Source organism: Alnus glutinosa, chromosome 11 (assembly GCF_958979055.1).
Source record: "Alnus glutinosa chromosome 11, dhAlnGlut1.1, whole genome shotgun sequence".
Taxonomy (NCBI): domain Eukaryota; kingdom Viridiplantae; phylum Streptophyta; class Magnoliopsida; order Fagales; family Betulaceae; genus Alnus; species Alnus glutinosa.
The window spans coordinates 24,615,833-24,633,158 of NC_084896.1; the positions used below are offsets into that span (position 1 = coordinate 24,615,833).

General features: G+C 36.1%; 1 pseudogene; it reads right to left on the reverse strand.

Moving 5' to 3' along the window:
* Positions 1-7,192: 7,192 nt before the first annotated feature.
* On the reverse strand, positions 7,193-11,088 carry LOC133881564 (alpha-L-fucosidase 2-like; annotated as a pseudogene).
* Between the last annotated feature and the right edge of the window lie 6,238 nt (positions 11,089-17,326).

A 17,326-nucleotide genomic window follows, 5' to 3' on the forward strand; every position in this document is an offset into this window, starting at 1 on the left:
TCACCAATGAAAGGGGTAATGCGGTTTGGCAAGAAAGGGAAGCTGAGCCCAAGATTTGTAGGCCCCTTTGAAGTTAAAGAAGTGGTTGGACCTGTGGCATACAAAGTTGAGCTACCACCAGCTTTAGCCGGGATTCATAACATCTTCCATATATCGACCTTGAGAAAGCATGTTCATGACCCGCGTCATATCATGGATTTTGAACCCCTTCAAGTGCCGACGACTTCAAATATGAAGAAATACCAGTCCAAATCCTTGATCGCAAAGAACAATGATTAAGGACCAAAACTATTCCTTTAGTCAAAGTCCTTTGGCAAAACCATGATGTTGAGGAAGCATCTTGGGAACTTGAACATGAAATGAGGAACAAATATCCACATTTGTTTTGAGGTATAAAAACCCTTTGCAGTATTTGATTGAAATACTTGCTATGTTTTTAAATGTCATACATTTGTACTTATATATTTGGTTTTCAGGCATGCACCTAGAAGGGAATCCTATGCCACCTGGTTTTCCACTAGTGCCTCCTGCACCGGTTGATGTTCCTGAGGATCCACCGGGGCCTGCTGATATTCCTTTGGAGCAACCTACTGCCTCAGACCTGTCTATGTAAGGACCCATTCCTCTAGGCGTGTTTGATCCAGTAGGAGAGTTCATGTTACTGCGTCAGACTTTTATTAACAATCAGGTTCTTAACGAGGTAATACTTAATAGGATGGTCCAAATACAACAGGATATGGGATGGCATATTCCGATGAAGGATTTTGCCCCAGCTCAAGAAGGCGAAGACCAACCTGAGGCAGATGCTCCTATTGACCAAGCAGAGGAGATTCCTGAGGCCCCACCCATAGATATCTTCATTGATGATGAAGATGACTAGGTAACAAGAAAGAAATTATTATTTCTTGATTGTTATTAGTTAGCATCATGATTAGTAAGATTGCAAATTTCGAGGACGAAATTTTTGTAAGAGGGGTGGGATGTAATACCCGAGAAAATACTACGCTTAGGATGATAATGCATAAAAAAAAAATAAAAAATAAAAAAAAATAAAAAAAAAATGTGCACATACATGCATAAGTATAAAGGCCTAATAATTATTATTGCTAGTTTAAATAGAATTGTATTTATATATATATATATAAGTAGAGAAATCGGATTAGTAAAGAAATTACTAACTAAAGTCGATCGAGTGACTTTGGAAGCGAAGTCGATCAAGAAACTTTAGAAGCGAAGTCGACTGATCGGATATTAAATCTATCGAGCGACTCTAGGTCGAAGTCGATCGAGCGACTTAATTATCCAGTGCGATGCAGTTTACGTGTAAACGGCAATAGACGATTTTCAACCTTTGATTCTTGAACCCATGCCATGTTCTCGGTTCCAGATGATCATATCCCCTTCTAGTTAGTCTAGTTACTCCAATTTGGCTCCAAACCAACTAGATTTTCATAGATATCAAGCAATCAATGCCTAAAGATGTGGAATAGTAACCTAGGAGATTTGAACTACGAATTTGGAGGATTATTTGGCTTAAAGCCGACCATTGAAGTGTCCCATTGCTGGCTTGATCTCAACCCTTCAAGATTGCTATATATAGGATGCATGAGTGATTGATTTCCATGAAGAAAAAACCAAGATTTCAGCCAAACTCCTCTCACGTACATGTTGTCTTCTTCCATGTTCTAGTGCAGCAACTCTGAGCACGAAAATCCTCTTGTTTCACCTTACTTTCTAACATCTAGTAAGCTAGATTTAAGCCTCAAATCACCCTCATTCCATCACAAAATCAGTAGGGAACTTAGAACAAAAACTGTCTCTGTTTTGGAAAACATCCAAAACAGAGCATGAATTAGTGGGAATTCTTTTCTGGACAGCAACCTTTCTCTTTTCATTTGGGTCATTTTCAAGCAAGTATTAGAAGAGAAGTTCTTAGCTGACTTTTGAGCAACAATCTGTAAGTATAAAGCTTGTAAATAAATGTGTGTTGAGGTTTTGATATATGAATTAGTAAGGACGTGGGTGTGTGACTTTATAGGAATATGTGCTTTATTAATGCATGTTGACGTGAGTGTGTTGAGGAAATTATGGGTTTATTAACTTGTGATATATATATATATATAGAGAGAGAGAGAGAGAGAGAGAGAGAGAGAGAGATGTGTGTTATATAGATGTGCAAATATTACATAGAGTGAATGAGATTGGAATAGAGAAGTGGGGTGAAGAAGAAAGAGACATACTTGTGTGCTTCAAAAGGAAAGACAGTGAGTGTGTGTAATTGGTGAACGTATGTGAGAGATTTCAAAGAAAATGAAATGTATGTGTGAGTATATTGTTTATATATATATATATAATTTTAATTATGATGGTAACACTACACTACCCAAACATTTTGGATAGTAAATAATATTCAATATCCAAATTGAAAGAACAGGATATCGATATTTTACACCATCATAAAATAGAATTAAATCGGAATAAAATGATATAATGTTATATTTATTTTAATCATGTAGCCGTTGTAATGGAAAATAATTTCTTGAGAATAATTACAGTTATAATAATAAATATTTTCATAGTACTTTTTATTAATCTATTATTATTACATGATTGTAATTATGCAATTTTAGAGGAAAATCTTTAGAGCAGAAACAGTAAGTATCTCTATACTTACTGAGGACGAAGTTGGTTGACTTTTCCTATAATATTATGTCTACTGCTTTATTTACTTGCTTGCGCATGTAACTTTGCATATTTTATTTTTAATAAACTGTTTAATAACAAGTTGTTGGATCTAGATCCACAGTGGGTACATGAGGCTTCACAGGAGTTCCTAGGTTCTCAGTGAATGAGGAAGTACCCGAAAAGAGAATAATAAATACAAAAACTAGTATACCTAAGTCATCAGGGAAATCGAAGTTTCTAGGAGTCTAGGCTCCCAAAGAAAATAATTAAAAGTTAAAGGGAGGAAGCCCAGGCTTCAAATAAAACGCTAACCGTGCCTAGGCCAACAGAGGTGTGGAAAAAGGGCAATACCTAAAACTATACAATTAAAATTATCATTACTTTATGATTATGTTTATATTCAATTTATGTCTATGATTCGTGACCATAGATTATATATTGCATATACATGTGATTATAAAGCCATTGCATTATGTTGCATTTATTAAATAAATCAGCACTCATATTATTATGAGAAACAGTGGACTCACTTTAGTATTTTGTGTTGTTTTCTCTTTGAATTATGTGCAAAAACAGGTTATGAAGAAGAAGAATATCATGACTATTCAGACACTTGGATGGGTCCTAATACTAGTATTTGAGGCTAGATTGCCTCTCTTTTTGGGAACTACTATGTTATAATTCATTAACCTAGAATCAAAGACAATAATTATAATCCTATCGTTATGTTATTAAGCTTTAGTGTTTTGACTTGTATAATTATATGAGCCCTGTGAGGCGTAACTGCTACTTTGCATAATTATGCTGACTCACTTCATATATCTATTTTGAGGTATTTTAATTAAAAGCTCTTAAAAGTGTTATTTCATTCCCATGTCTGTATTACATTTATATATTTCGTTGTCAACATTTAACTCTGATGAGTTAGTAATGTCACGTAAAAATTCAAAAATATTCACTTACGTTTTTTGTAAAAGCGGGGCATTACAGGCTTATCATCTGGAGCAATAAACATGTGCTCCAAAGAAGTTAATGGGTTGGTTTCCAAATATCCTCCACGGCCTTCAATCAACCAATCCAACAAAAATGATGCACATCCTTCCAACAAAGGCTGTGCCTTATTTTTTAGAAAATCCTAAATATGCAGAAATTACCAGCGATCATATATATATTAGATATTTTCAGTCAAAAATTATCACCAACACATAGAAAATGTCATATATGAATCTTGGTAAAAAACTGACATTTCAGTTTTACCAATATTTAAAGTCCCTGAATCCTCATTTTCTTAATTAGTTTAACCTCAAAACAACAGATACTAAGTCAACCAGCTTCAATTACGCAACAACAGCAACATGGGCTGCATCTTTTTTTATTTTTCTTTTTGTAAGTAATCAAATTTCTTTAAAACTAAAGGATGCACCAAGTACATAAGACGTATACAAAAGAAACACCTAACCAGAAAAAGAAACAATAACAAAAAATGTCAAGGAAATTAGAAATATGTCAACAATCATACGCAGCCATCCAATGGAAAAGGGGATTAAAGAAGAAGGCCTTTAACTCTGCTACCATCATTTCTCTGTCTTCAAAGTTTCGGTCATTTCTTTCTCTCCAAATACACCACATCTAGAATAGCGGAATCATCTTCCCAATAGCTTCACTTTAATGAAGCAAGCCAATAACACCACTACCAAAGAGCCCATTCTTGGAAGCTACCAACTTTGTTTCCTTGTTCATATTTTTGAAGGTAGAGAAAGAGGAAGCAACTGCAAAATGGAATCTAGGTGTAACACCTTAGACACAGAGTTACTAGAGATATCCCACTCTTGGACTATGGCCCCCAAAACAAACTAGTCAAGTGCTGAATGAAGAGACTACAATGGCAACTGTAATCTGTAATTTGAGGAGCTTGCAGTGCTCCCCTACACAAGCAATGGCAACTGTGAGCCAATACACTGATCTAAGGGCATTGGAAGGCCGGTGGGGAGACTCTTGATAGCCACTCCTAGCGGAGGTTGAATATCGGCAGTAGAGACGGTCGCTTTGTGCAATGCAGAAGGACCACCGGGTTGAACAACATGAACACCCAAACCCTCCGCCGCACCCAAGCCCGAGACAAAAAGGCCCAGGTCCCGCTGTCACTGTCCACTTAAGTGGACATTTAGCTTTAGGATTGAGATAGAACTTAGCTAGAACACCACTAGGGCCCATCGTGGCTTTTCCTTTAGAGCATTCACAACAGTTACCCTAAAATTGTTTTTGTTTCCTATATGTAGGGAAAATCTCAAAAAACTATAAAAATGTGTCTGCTGCAGCTTCCTTACATGTTCCCTAAACACCAGGAATGATACAGTTCTACCCAATGCATATTAAAATGAAAAAAAAAAAAAAAAAAAAAAAAAAAAAAACGGATACTCTCTCTCCTATCTCACAACTCCCTATACGCTCAAACATGTTCTACACGCAACATCAAAAAATCATCACATCGTCCCTTCTTTCCAAAATCTCCACACACTTGCAGACTCCATTGCACTGTTCTTCCCCTTTGTTTGATTTCTCCTTGATTTGCTATGTTCTTCCCCTTGACCGTGTTGTTGTGCTATTGGGATTTGATTTGGATTTATCCTTATTAACCATAACTTCCACTAAAGTACCTCTGTAGAGAGATTGAGAGAGAGCGAGAGACCAGGATTCACATTGAAATAGAAAGCTTCTTTGGGTATGTTGTGCAACTCTTAAGCCACCAATGTTCCAAAGGCAAACAAAAATGGCTGCCATGCCTTTCTCTGCCCCTTTAAATGGTTTCATGCAAACCAAAATAAACCCAAGTTCTTCTTCTACTCTATGGCCTTCAATGGCTTTTTCAATCCCATCCATCAAAACCTCACTTGGGTCCTCCAAATCAGCCCTTTTTCAACACAGGCTCTCTTTGCAATCATCAACTTTTCCTGGGTATCTTTTGAAATCTCGTTCTTTCGAAGTTAACACCAAAGAGGCAACGGAGAAGACTATCTATAATTTCACTATCAAAGTAAGCGTTTTTGGGGGAAGAACTACTCCTTATTTGGTCCCCCTTTATTCCTTTTAGTTTTAAAGTTTTTGAGAGTCTTGAGAGATAATATAGCAGTTGAAAAGTATTGATAAAATAATAAAGTATAAAAATAAAAATAAAAAAAAGGTAAAAAAAAAAAAATTTAATTAATATATGGAAAGGTAAAGGAAAGCTATTATAGGGTTTATTTTAATAAGAAAGTAAAAAGTAGTTTTATTCTCTATATTAAGAAAAAACAGTTGGGTAGCTACTGGGAATACTCTAAGACTTGGTTATAGTTTACCCCCCCCCCCCCCCCCCAAACACACAAGAGAGAGGATGATGCCGAAAAACTTTCTCGGCCCCACAAGAACCTCCCCAAACAACCTATTCCCAACCACCTCCCCCTGTGATTTCAATGGCAGAACCGACCTACTTCCACCCAAGCCCAACGACGATCGTCCATCAAAACGAGCCCCAGCAAACCCACAACCGGATGACGATTAGATAAGTTGCAGATTCAAGCGCAACTCAGTGGCAAAGGATCTCCAACCTTTACCACCTCTTCCTTCCGGCACAAGAATACATCTGCTCCTTCTACCTCTTCTGAAGCACCCATGCATGTTCAAGCATCAATGGGCGATAAGAGTTGAGATTCCAACTTTGGAGCATCTCTAGAACTCCATCCCCTACTCTAGAATCAAATCCTTTACAGTGGCTAACAACCATGAGACAAGCTTTACCGAAGCAAATGGATCGAACACAACCCCTACTCCTTCCGAAAATCCGTAACGTTGAGGACATGCCCTCCACCAACCACCAACTCAAACGACTGGATTGAATGAGACACCACCTCGAGATTCCCATAACAGCAAAGAAAAGTCGGCACGCACTAAAACACGCCGACAAGAGAGATAGAGGAATAATGTCTAGTTTCTTTTAACCTAAGCTGGTTAAGATTGCTTTTGCATCTATTATCATGATTCACATGAATTGAGAGTAGAACTAGTCTCTAGTTGCCTTTCTAGTCCATATCATTTCTATAGAAATTGTTTTTTTCTGAAAAAGTGCTTCACCTTGTTTAAATGTTACTAAAATGTGCATTAGCTCCAATGTCCAATGATTAAGAGTGCAGTAAAAAAAGATTCTACAGTCGTTCAGACATTCTATTATGTTGCAGCAACACGCCCTTCCACTTCAACAATTACTAAAATGTTAGAATTGATTACCAAAGGACTTCGCTTAGTGGACAGATAACTTCGACCGGTCTGGACAAGTTCATTTCCACAATATTTCAAATGTTATAAGATTTCCAGGGCCTCTACTAATTCAAAAGCTGTGTCTTTAGAGCTGTTGTATAGTGTTCCCTCTCCTAAAGAACATAAAATGCTACTTACAGCACCCATGTATCTTTCAATATTGGTTCTTAATAGAACAATATTTGTTATACTTAATAGAACAATAGTTGCGATGAAAAAAAATATATTTAACCTTGAACAAAACATATAGATAGATAAAATAAACAGGTCAAAGGACTGTACACTAGAAAGTGAAAATTCTTACTTTTGCAGTTTTGCTCCCATTGATTGACAAAGAGGAAATGTAATCAAACAAGGGTTCCTGGCACTCGCAAAGGTTGCAAGGAAGGGAAGGCCAATAGTTCATTTGAAGATTAATGTTCAAGTGAGGAGCGCCACTGAATAGAAAAGGAAGGGGTCAAATAAGTAACTATTCAAACAAAATCATATGCAATTAGCCACATGAATTGTAAGGTACCACATGCTATGTTTATGTACTATCATTGAAAGGGAACAGTTTACCCATGCCATGCATCTAATTCATGTATATATAAAAAAAAAAAAAAAAAAAAAAAAAAAAAAAAAAAAGGTGTAGAGAGGGAAGGGGTAATATTCCTAGAATGTACATTTTTATCGAAATATCTTTCACTCTTGTCTATGTGCCTCTACAAAGCCTAACTTCCTCTATTTCAGGAAAATTAATACACACACTAATACTATGGTGGAGAGAGAGAGAGAGAAAAAAAACATACTCCCATGCAGGTTCAATATCCTTATTCCATATACCCTGCAGGTTTCCCACTTGAGTTCCAGGTCGTGTACAAGAAATAAGTAGATATCGACCATACTGGAATAAAAGCTCCACTAAGGAAGGATCTTCATCAGTTTGAAAAGATTTACCCTCTCTGCAGTTGAAATGGAATCAGCTTCACATTCCTTGAAATTTGAATTAGTTACAGAAGACATTACTTTCTTCATCTTCAAAAAGTTATTTCCTAAAAGGCTCTTGGTGCTTTTTGAAAGCTGCAATGAGACACGATGGAAGAGATTCTGATAGTCATCCAATGATGTGCATAAAGGTCAGAGTATGACAAATTTTTTATTGACTCCAAGACATTGATTGACTCTGAAGTAGGATCCTTCTTAGAATCTGAAGGCTTAGTAAATGGCCCACCAAATGAAGATGAAGCCACAAGAAGCAACACAGCCCTATCTGAACCTTCCACCCTCAACTTCTTGTCATCCAAAACCTGTATCACCCCCTTGCCATCGCTAATCCTTAAATCAAGAATCGCGGAAAAATGAATTCCTTTAGGATTATCATTTTCATTCACTTTAGGTGGGATCCTTTTTCCAGGACAACTTCCTTCCATTCTTATCTGATTTTTCCCATTTACTTGTGAAGTATGATGTAACTTGCTGTCTAAAAACACTGTAAATGACAGAGACCTGATTTGCTTGAAGAAATCTTTGTCACAATCACTTGATCTGGATTGGAAGCAAAATGTTCCCTCATAAATTCTACATCACCCACAGAATATTTTACTCTTACCGTTGCAGTATCCAAGTCCAGCTCTCTGTAGTAAGTTTCTTCGGCATATGTAAGATGTGAATCATCATATTCAAGCTTGAAGTCCCCAAGAACTTGGTAAACCTTCATCATCATAAAATAATCATTAGGATGTAAATCCCATAAGTCAATCTTTTTAGGAACATGGAAGCTCACCTTGTCAAGTAGCATCGGTAATAGAAATCTTGCCCTCATACAGGCTCACAAATTATGCAGAAAGTTTTGGGTAACGTATAAGATGCACACCACGTATACATAAGACCACCATCAAGAGATGAGGCACATTAGCGTGACAAAAATTAACTAAAATGCTTTGCCAGAGTGTAGCATGAGGCACCGTATGATCAGTAAAAGCCAAATGCAGAATTTTGCAAGCAAGAATACATCAGGCACTCAAGACAGTCGCAAACTATCATGTTCAGCTATTATGTTTCATATTTAACATCTCATTTGTGCAGTGTATAAGCCTCAATTACAAAATTTTCTTAAAAAAAAATTGGACAGTTTGCATATGTACCAGCAGTGCCTCATGCTAGATAACAGATTAAATAGAAAACATGACGCACTACTGACTAGCAACAAAGGTTCAAACTGAATTGCATGGGTTGTTTTACAAGATAGAATAAGCTCGAGAACTCCATTAATCTCGTTGAATATCATATATACTGAGTAATGAAATGAAGAATAGCAGAACTCCATTAATCTTGTTTAATATCATATATACTGAGTAACGAAATGAAGAATAGCAGCATCAAATGTAATGAAATTACATACATCTGAAGGAGCTCCTGACAACTTGACTGCTGCTGCAGTGGCTTCAACATACTCACCATTATCAACAAGTTTCCTTACTTGTGTTAGTGCCTCTGGAGCATTTGGGTTGGTATAGTTTGCTGGGGTCCCAGTCCAGAGTGTGTCCTCTACGTAATAATTGAAATAAATCAGCCATTACTTATTACTAAATGCCTGTGGAGGTCAGCTGAGTCATTGAATTGCAGAGGAAGTAGATGCATATAATTGTAACAAACTCCATTTGGTTACTGAAATATATGACAAGAAAAGAAATCTCCATCAAGATTTCCAGGCGTGTATTGTCTGGGACCATTTAAAACAATAATGATCCAGACAGTGATGGACGTTTTTTTATCTTTTAGAAACAATAAAAACATAAACTCAAGTCCCCACTCTCTTTGCCTCAGGAATCTCAGCAACCAAATGCAGAGGTACTTGACAGATAAGATAACACATAAGTTTGCTGAATATGATTTATTAAAACAGGTAGAATCAAAGAAGTGAACTCAAATTCAAGAACAAAATCCCCTAATTATAACCAAAATTCTCAGAGACTAAGTTGAGTGCACCAAGATTGTTGGTAAATGCAAAAGTAAATCTTTCATTTCAAACCTAGTCACTCCAAGTCTCCAAGCATTTCAAGTATCTTGAGAGCCAAATGATTGAAGTATTTCCAACAGTTTGGTTGCTTAGAAAATGTTACAACATGAACAAGTCACAATGTCAAATCTTCGATCTTAGAAATAAGGGGATAGAAAAAGAAAAAGAAAATCGTAGATATCACTGGAGTCCACTACAAGCATTTCCACCAAATCCAGTAACACTTAGCCTCCACATGGCCATCCAGATGTAGGATTGCAACAAAAAAAATATAAACAAAAAACTAAATTCTATTTACTAATCAATAAGGAGACAAATTATATAAACTCAAACCCCTTGATGCTAAAAATAGTTAGAAATTTATTAAAAACGGAAAGATATAGTTAAGCTTTAAAAAAAATGTTCAACATAAGCAACCCTATTCAATTGTTTTCCTTTTTTGATTTTCTTCTTTTCCCTTTTTTTTTTGGAATAAACAAAACCAACAGCTTTCACAAAACCCAGAATTTTCTTTTCATTGCTTTCGTTTTTTTCCCCAAACAAATAATAACTAAAGAAGTTTACTATCAAAATCCAAATTAACAGTTCTTCGATGCAAAAGGGAATGTGGCATTGCTTTTTACCATTAAGCTGGAGAGTTTCTGTTGCCAAACCCCCCCAAACCATAGCTCCAAGCCGCCCATTCCCAATAGGAAGCGCATCGGTCCAGTGCTTCGCCGGCCCAGAAAATGTAACCTTCAAAGGCTTAGAGCTCTCTGCATCCTCTAAACTCGGACTCCAGAGTTCCTTCTCTGCCGGTGGCCGCACCAGAACCCACTCACCATCCTCCATTACCAAAACAATCGAACCCAGAAAGAGTTCCACAACAGCAACAAGAAAGACGCTTTGTGTGTATCTCTCTCTCTCTCTGTGTGAGTGTGATACAGTAAAAAAGGTGGGGTGGTTCGTGATTGGGGAGGCAGAGAGGCCTTGGCTTTGAATTTCACATGGCATGTAGTGAAGTAACCGGGTCCACGCTACACGGCATTTTCTGTAGAAGCTTATGAAGTGATTCTCACACAACACAATATTTACAGAAGGTGAAACTTATACGTGTCTCATGGGTTTCATCTTATGTGGGTTTATTGTGTAAATGTTGCGTACATTGTGCTGTTTAAATATCATTTCCCCCTTTCTTATGATGTGCGTGTGAGTCTGACATCATAATTAAGTGCACGCGGCGCGATGTGCTCACAAGCACATCGCGAACCTAGATAGATTGAGATTCTCTTGTCTTTCCCATTGTCAGAAATTCTGACTTCTTTATGCTGCCCTTCCGACCCATAAGAAAAAGGCTGTGAATAAAAAAATACTAAGTAAATAAATATGCATGGGACAAGAATAGAGAATATTTTATGTGATTTTTTATGTCCTAAAGGGTGGCTCGTATGTCACATGTAATTTTGTATGATTTTATAAAAGGGATGGATTTCTCTCGTAACTCTTTTAACACAATTTTTTTTATATTACGTAGGATTCATGCATATAAATTTTATATGTACGTCTCACACAACATATGAGAGGAGGTTCTGTTTGTATGAGAGTTGTAAGTGAAATATTTTTCTTTATAAAATATATAAATTAAATATATTTGTTAATTTATTCTAATAAGAATATTATTAATGAAAATTCTGATTAAAGGTCCTAATAGATATTATAAATAAAGGTCGGGTGTATTTCGTCAATATTCATAATTTAGAAAAATAGCTTTAACACCGATCGCATGTCGACCATTAGGGATGTTAGATGAGCTCAATTACTCATGAATTCAACTCGGTTAAACTTGATTCGATATCGGTTTGAATAATAAACGAGTCGTTCGTGAATACAATAATCTCCTCGAATATTAAACAAGACATACTCTTTTATATATATATATATATATATATATATATATATATATAGATGTTATTTTTATTTTTTTTTCTTTTTAAATATGGGTGCATATGTTATGCCTAACGTGCACGACTCATGTATGCACGTGTAGTCCATGTAGACACCCTTATGACAAAAGGCCAATATGGGCAACAAACAAATTCCGAAGAGCTAGCGAAGAGTCATGAAGATATTCAACAACAGCTATAAGCTTAGCTGTCAACCATAACCTCTTTCAATTTCACTCCAAGAACCATATATGTTGCCTTGTTGGTCAAGAATCAAGATACAATAACAAATTACTCATTTTCACCATCGATGGTCACCAATTGTCGTGTGTGGCAGTGCAGGAGATATGGAGCAGTTGGGTGCATGACTTGCAGATCTGTTGTCGTGTGAGAAGAGAAATGGGTGTAAAAGGAGGAGCAACAGGTGGCAGGGGGAAGTGGCTACTGCCACCAGCCCACCCTCTTGGGACCGAGCAATCGGTAATGGGGTAACCAACGTTTATTTTTCTATATTTTTTAGTTAAAATTTTACATAATTTCAATTAAGATCGATGGGAGGCTTGGCTTGTTAACTTAACCTTGTTCAAGTCAAGCTCGAATTTGACTAGACTCTTAACAAGACAAATTCGAACATATCTTAAAAACTTGGCTCGAGCTGAGTTCGAGTTCTCAAATTATGTATTCGAATGGAATCTGACAGCTCCAAGCTCGACTAGATTATAGGCGCCGAAGAGATATTTAATTTTTTGTAAAATATATATGTTCTTATTCGTTATAGTGATGATTTTCACTTGTTGATGAACTTGTTAACACGATAGAATTGTGTATATATATGGTCGTATTAGATTAAAACATAGAAAGTATGGAGGGAAAATAATCTAATCGAATCCTATATCGTCTCAAGGAAGAAAATTAGTATTTGAAATCCGGATTCGCTATGTCTCCATGCCCAATGGTTCACGAGGTAACATTAACTAAAGAAGTTTGTCATTTTCTTATGGAAAAGAAAAAAATAATAATAAGAGAAAAAAAAAAAAAAAAAAAAAGATTGCAGCTGAGGATTCGGGGATTCTCGTATAGGCAGCCCATGCCCTTGATAAAGGTGTTAAAGTGTCTCACATCGCCAAAAAATACATGACCCGGATACTTTATAAGCTATAGACACCCCTCCTTTTTCAATGCGTCTTTTAAGAGTAATGCCTATAAACTTTTACATGACATCAAATTAAAGCAAGTTTTTTGGACGATTATGGACCTTTCCCTCCCGATGTTGAACACGTGTTTGACTAAAATTGTCACACGTGAAGGGGCGTGTTAAAGTGTCCCAGATTGGCAAGAGATACATGACCTGGAGACTTTATAAGTCATGGATACTCCCTCTTCTCTCAATACGTCTTTTGCGAGTGAGTAATGCCCATAAACTTTTACAAAAAATAGTAGTACAATACGTCCATGATAAGACATAGAGGAAGGTCATTCCATATTGTATCTATGATACTATTGTGGTAGAACTAAATGTTCTACCCTTTTAATCTTGATCAATAAAGTTAAAATATGATCTAGCTTTAAAATAAAAAATAAAAAAAATTAGGACCCCTTAAACAATCCCACGTGACCATGGGGTCCAAGAAGCAGTACCATAGAATGCATGTTGTTTAATGAATAATATCTGGTACGTGCTTCCACAACGAATTCTAATATATGATCTTGTGACTTTGCCAAGACGTATGTTTTTGGTTTTTGGTAATAATTCAGTAGCTGCATGCTCTAACAAATCAATCTCCCATGGATCCCACAGAATTTGAATCCCAAATTAAACTCTAATTTAACAGTGAAACTTGGATAAGTTATATATAGCTTTGTAATGTGAACTAAAAGGATCGAAAGAAAAGATAAAATAAAAAAAAAAAAAAAAATAAAGACAATAGCAGAAATGAATTAAGATAAAGACAAATAATTTTATGTTGTTTGGTCTATGACTTACGTCCACAAGATAAAATTTAAAGGGCTACATTTTTCTTTTATCTCATGATGATTTTACAATAAATAATACTCATATTTATAAGAGAATTGAAATATATAAATAAATATAGTAATCAAATCAATCAAATATGATTACAATTAATCATATAAAAGGTAAGTAACGTATCATATCATTTTAATATATCTCGTTTCAAACATAGGAAATATGTTCCATATCTAACATTATCCAAGTAATAGAAAGGTAATTCTAGTATAGTGATTGGATATTTTGATTGCCTATAGACGATGCATCACAACAACAGCATCTGAATCATCATCATCAGTATTATATTGGAGAATCTATCAACAGGAGGCATAAGATCAGATTCATTTGGGTGTTTAGGACCATTAGGCCCCGTTTGAAATCCCCCTTTCCCTCCCCTCCCCTTCCCTTCATTTCTCCCAAAAAATATCAATTTTAAAAACATTCTTACTTTTTTTACTTTTTATATCATATCAACACTTTTTTTTTATTACTTTTTAAATAAAAAACTCACTACAATACAAATTTTTCTCACTTTTTCATATAAATTATTTCAACTTTATATCACATTAATCTTATTTTTCAATCATTAAAAAAAATTCCAAAGGAAAGAGAAAGGGAAAGGGGATTTCAAATGGGGAGATCTAAAGGCCCACCTTCACAAAGCCCAAGAAAGCCCCTAGACAACCTTAAATGGAAGACTTCTCTCTAAAACAGGGTTTTGGAGATATATTTTCTACCTCAAAAGAAATTCCCCCCTCTCATTTTTCTTTAAGACAAAAAGTACTGGTTGGAGGCTCTTTCCTTGTTTTTCAAGGTTCTTTCCTTGATTTTCAAGTAGTCGTTATCCAATTCGGCCATGCAAAAACTGTATGATCAACATGAGTTCATTTCTCTTCAAACGTATTTCAGATGCATGTTAACGTTCAACTTAATTTGCAAAACATGTTCTACATTCAAGCCAATTTTATTAGAGAATTGGCTTAATTAATGCAAGCAATATTTGGCTACCATATGCAAATAAATAAATAGGTACTCATCAAATTAAAACCATCACACGCATATATATAAAACCTCAAATTTATTGACATCATAGACTTTCTTACAGGGTTACAGTTACACACACTATTTCCCAGGAATCAAAGGCAAATCAACCTCATCACACCACTCCATACACCTTGTCTCAAAATATGAACTCTTCACCTCGTTAGGGAAATAACTCACCCAAACTTGCCCTCCTATCCTCCACTTCAACACACTCCCTTCCATCTCTTTGCTCAACCTCCAACCCACTCCCTCTCCATACTCGTCCCCAGCAAAAACCAACCCTCCGGTTTTCGTAAGCGGTCTACTCGACCCGATATACCGGTTCTCAAAATCGTGTCCCAGTTTACTACCACTGGTAACTGACTTCCACGTGGCAACTTCGAGGCCCGTCCCGTTGTCGCAAAAAACAGCATCGAAAATCGCTGCGTTTCCCTCTGTGTCCTGCTCCCACCTCCAATTCTTGTCCTCGTCCTCGTCCTCGTCGAAGTCCTCGCCGTGGCTTTCACCCTTGGAGCCTTCGATTTTCTGAAACTACCCTTCACTGTCTTTTGCACTTCCACTTCTTTCTCCTCATTGTTCGTGGATCGACCCAAGCTCAGACAACAAAAATAAAAAATGAAAAAATGAAAAAATAATTTTAAATTGCGTGTTACTCGAAAATTCTTCATACCTTTACCTTAAAGGAAAGAAACTAAAAAAATCTTGAGTATCTATTAAAGAGAGAAGTCGAGAGGCCAAAATTTTGTACTATTGCAAGTCTTTTAATATTGATTATAAAATAACTCCCATATATGGCCTTTATTTCAAGTGCGTATGAGGTACACAGAATCGATGTTCTCCGGCCAACAAATTAAGGAAGTGCGTATGAGGTACACAGAATCGATGTTCTCGGCCAACAAATTAAGGGATGCCGTGCTGCATCCCATCCCTTCCCCCCCCCCCCCCCCCCCCCCCCCACACACACACACACACACACACACACACATATATATATATATATATATATATATATATATATATTATTTATTTATTTTTTAGAAAAAATAACCCGGTTGATCCCTGAAGTCTCAGTTATTCTTAATCATTGACACGGCGAAGACCTGATTGGCTAAAGTCAGCACAAGTCTCACGTATTCTCATTCTAATTTCCCCATCATCGCCTTCTTTACGAAGAAACAGACAAAAAGTGAAACTTGAGAGAAGTTTTTGCGTCTTTATCTAGAGCCTAGAGGAAATCCCAAAGGGCAAAGAAGCTTCAACTCCCAGTAAACTCTGTCTTTCCGAGTGATCATTCCAATTCATCTTCACTACTCTCAGCGACCTCGATTTTGACTCCGTGATGGAGGACGACTGCTGCGCCACGCAACTCATCGACGGCAACGGCAACTTCAACGTGCAAGGCCTTGAGAATTTCATGAAGAAGGTGAAGCTTGCCGAGTGCGGCCTCTCCTATGCCGTCGTCGCCATCATGGGCCCTCAAAGTAGCGGTACGTCTGTATTTCATTGCAAGTTTCTGGAATTTCCATATTCGCGCTTCTACATTCTTTTTTCATTATTCAATGATATCCAATTCGCCGCCGTGCGTGCCTAGCATAAATCATTTCAAGTTGGATTAGGATTCTTTATATTTTTTAAACATTTGACATGTTCAAATTATTAAATTTTAGTCATATTTTACATTTAACAGTTCACAACATGTCAACTGTCCCCATAAAATAAATGCTATCAACAAAAAATAGTATAAGTGCTTTAACATTTATTTCATATGGACAGTTAACACATTATGAATTATTAGATATATGTAAAGCATGACTAGAATTTAACAATTTGAAATTCTCAAATGTTTAAAATTTTTTAGGAAATCCTGATCGTTCAAGTTGAGCTTGATGGGTTGCTCTCGCGTATTGTGTTCATGAGAGTGTTTGTGTTTAGAGCCAATCGGTGGACGTTCTTGGCATTATTTGGAATCTCTCCTGTTCCCATTGATCACTTTTCATGTGTTAAGTTGTTGTCATGTTGACGTCGTCAATTATACTATGAGTAATTACACTTCTGTGTATTTACAAGGATAACATGTTGTGTAAAAAGTCTTTTTTTTTTTTCACCTCTCGAACTTTTTCTTTATTGTTAGACCTATTATCCTATCCTCTTTGTCCTTGTATACATTAATATTTAGTTCAAGACTTTTAATTATGTTTATAATTTCATTAAAAAGACATTTTTCAGTAATATCATGATCTACTTTTATAAATTTTATAAAATGTTCATCTATTTTGATTGTATTTGTTGAAATAACAACACATCTTATTATGAAAAACATTTGTTCTTGATGACTTGTATCATGTGTACAATCAAGCATAGTTGAAAAATATT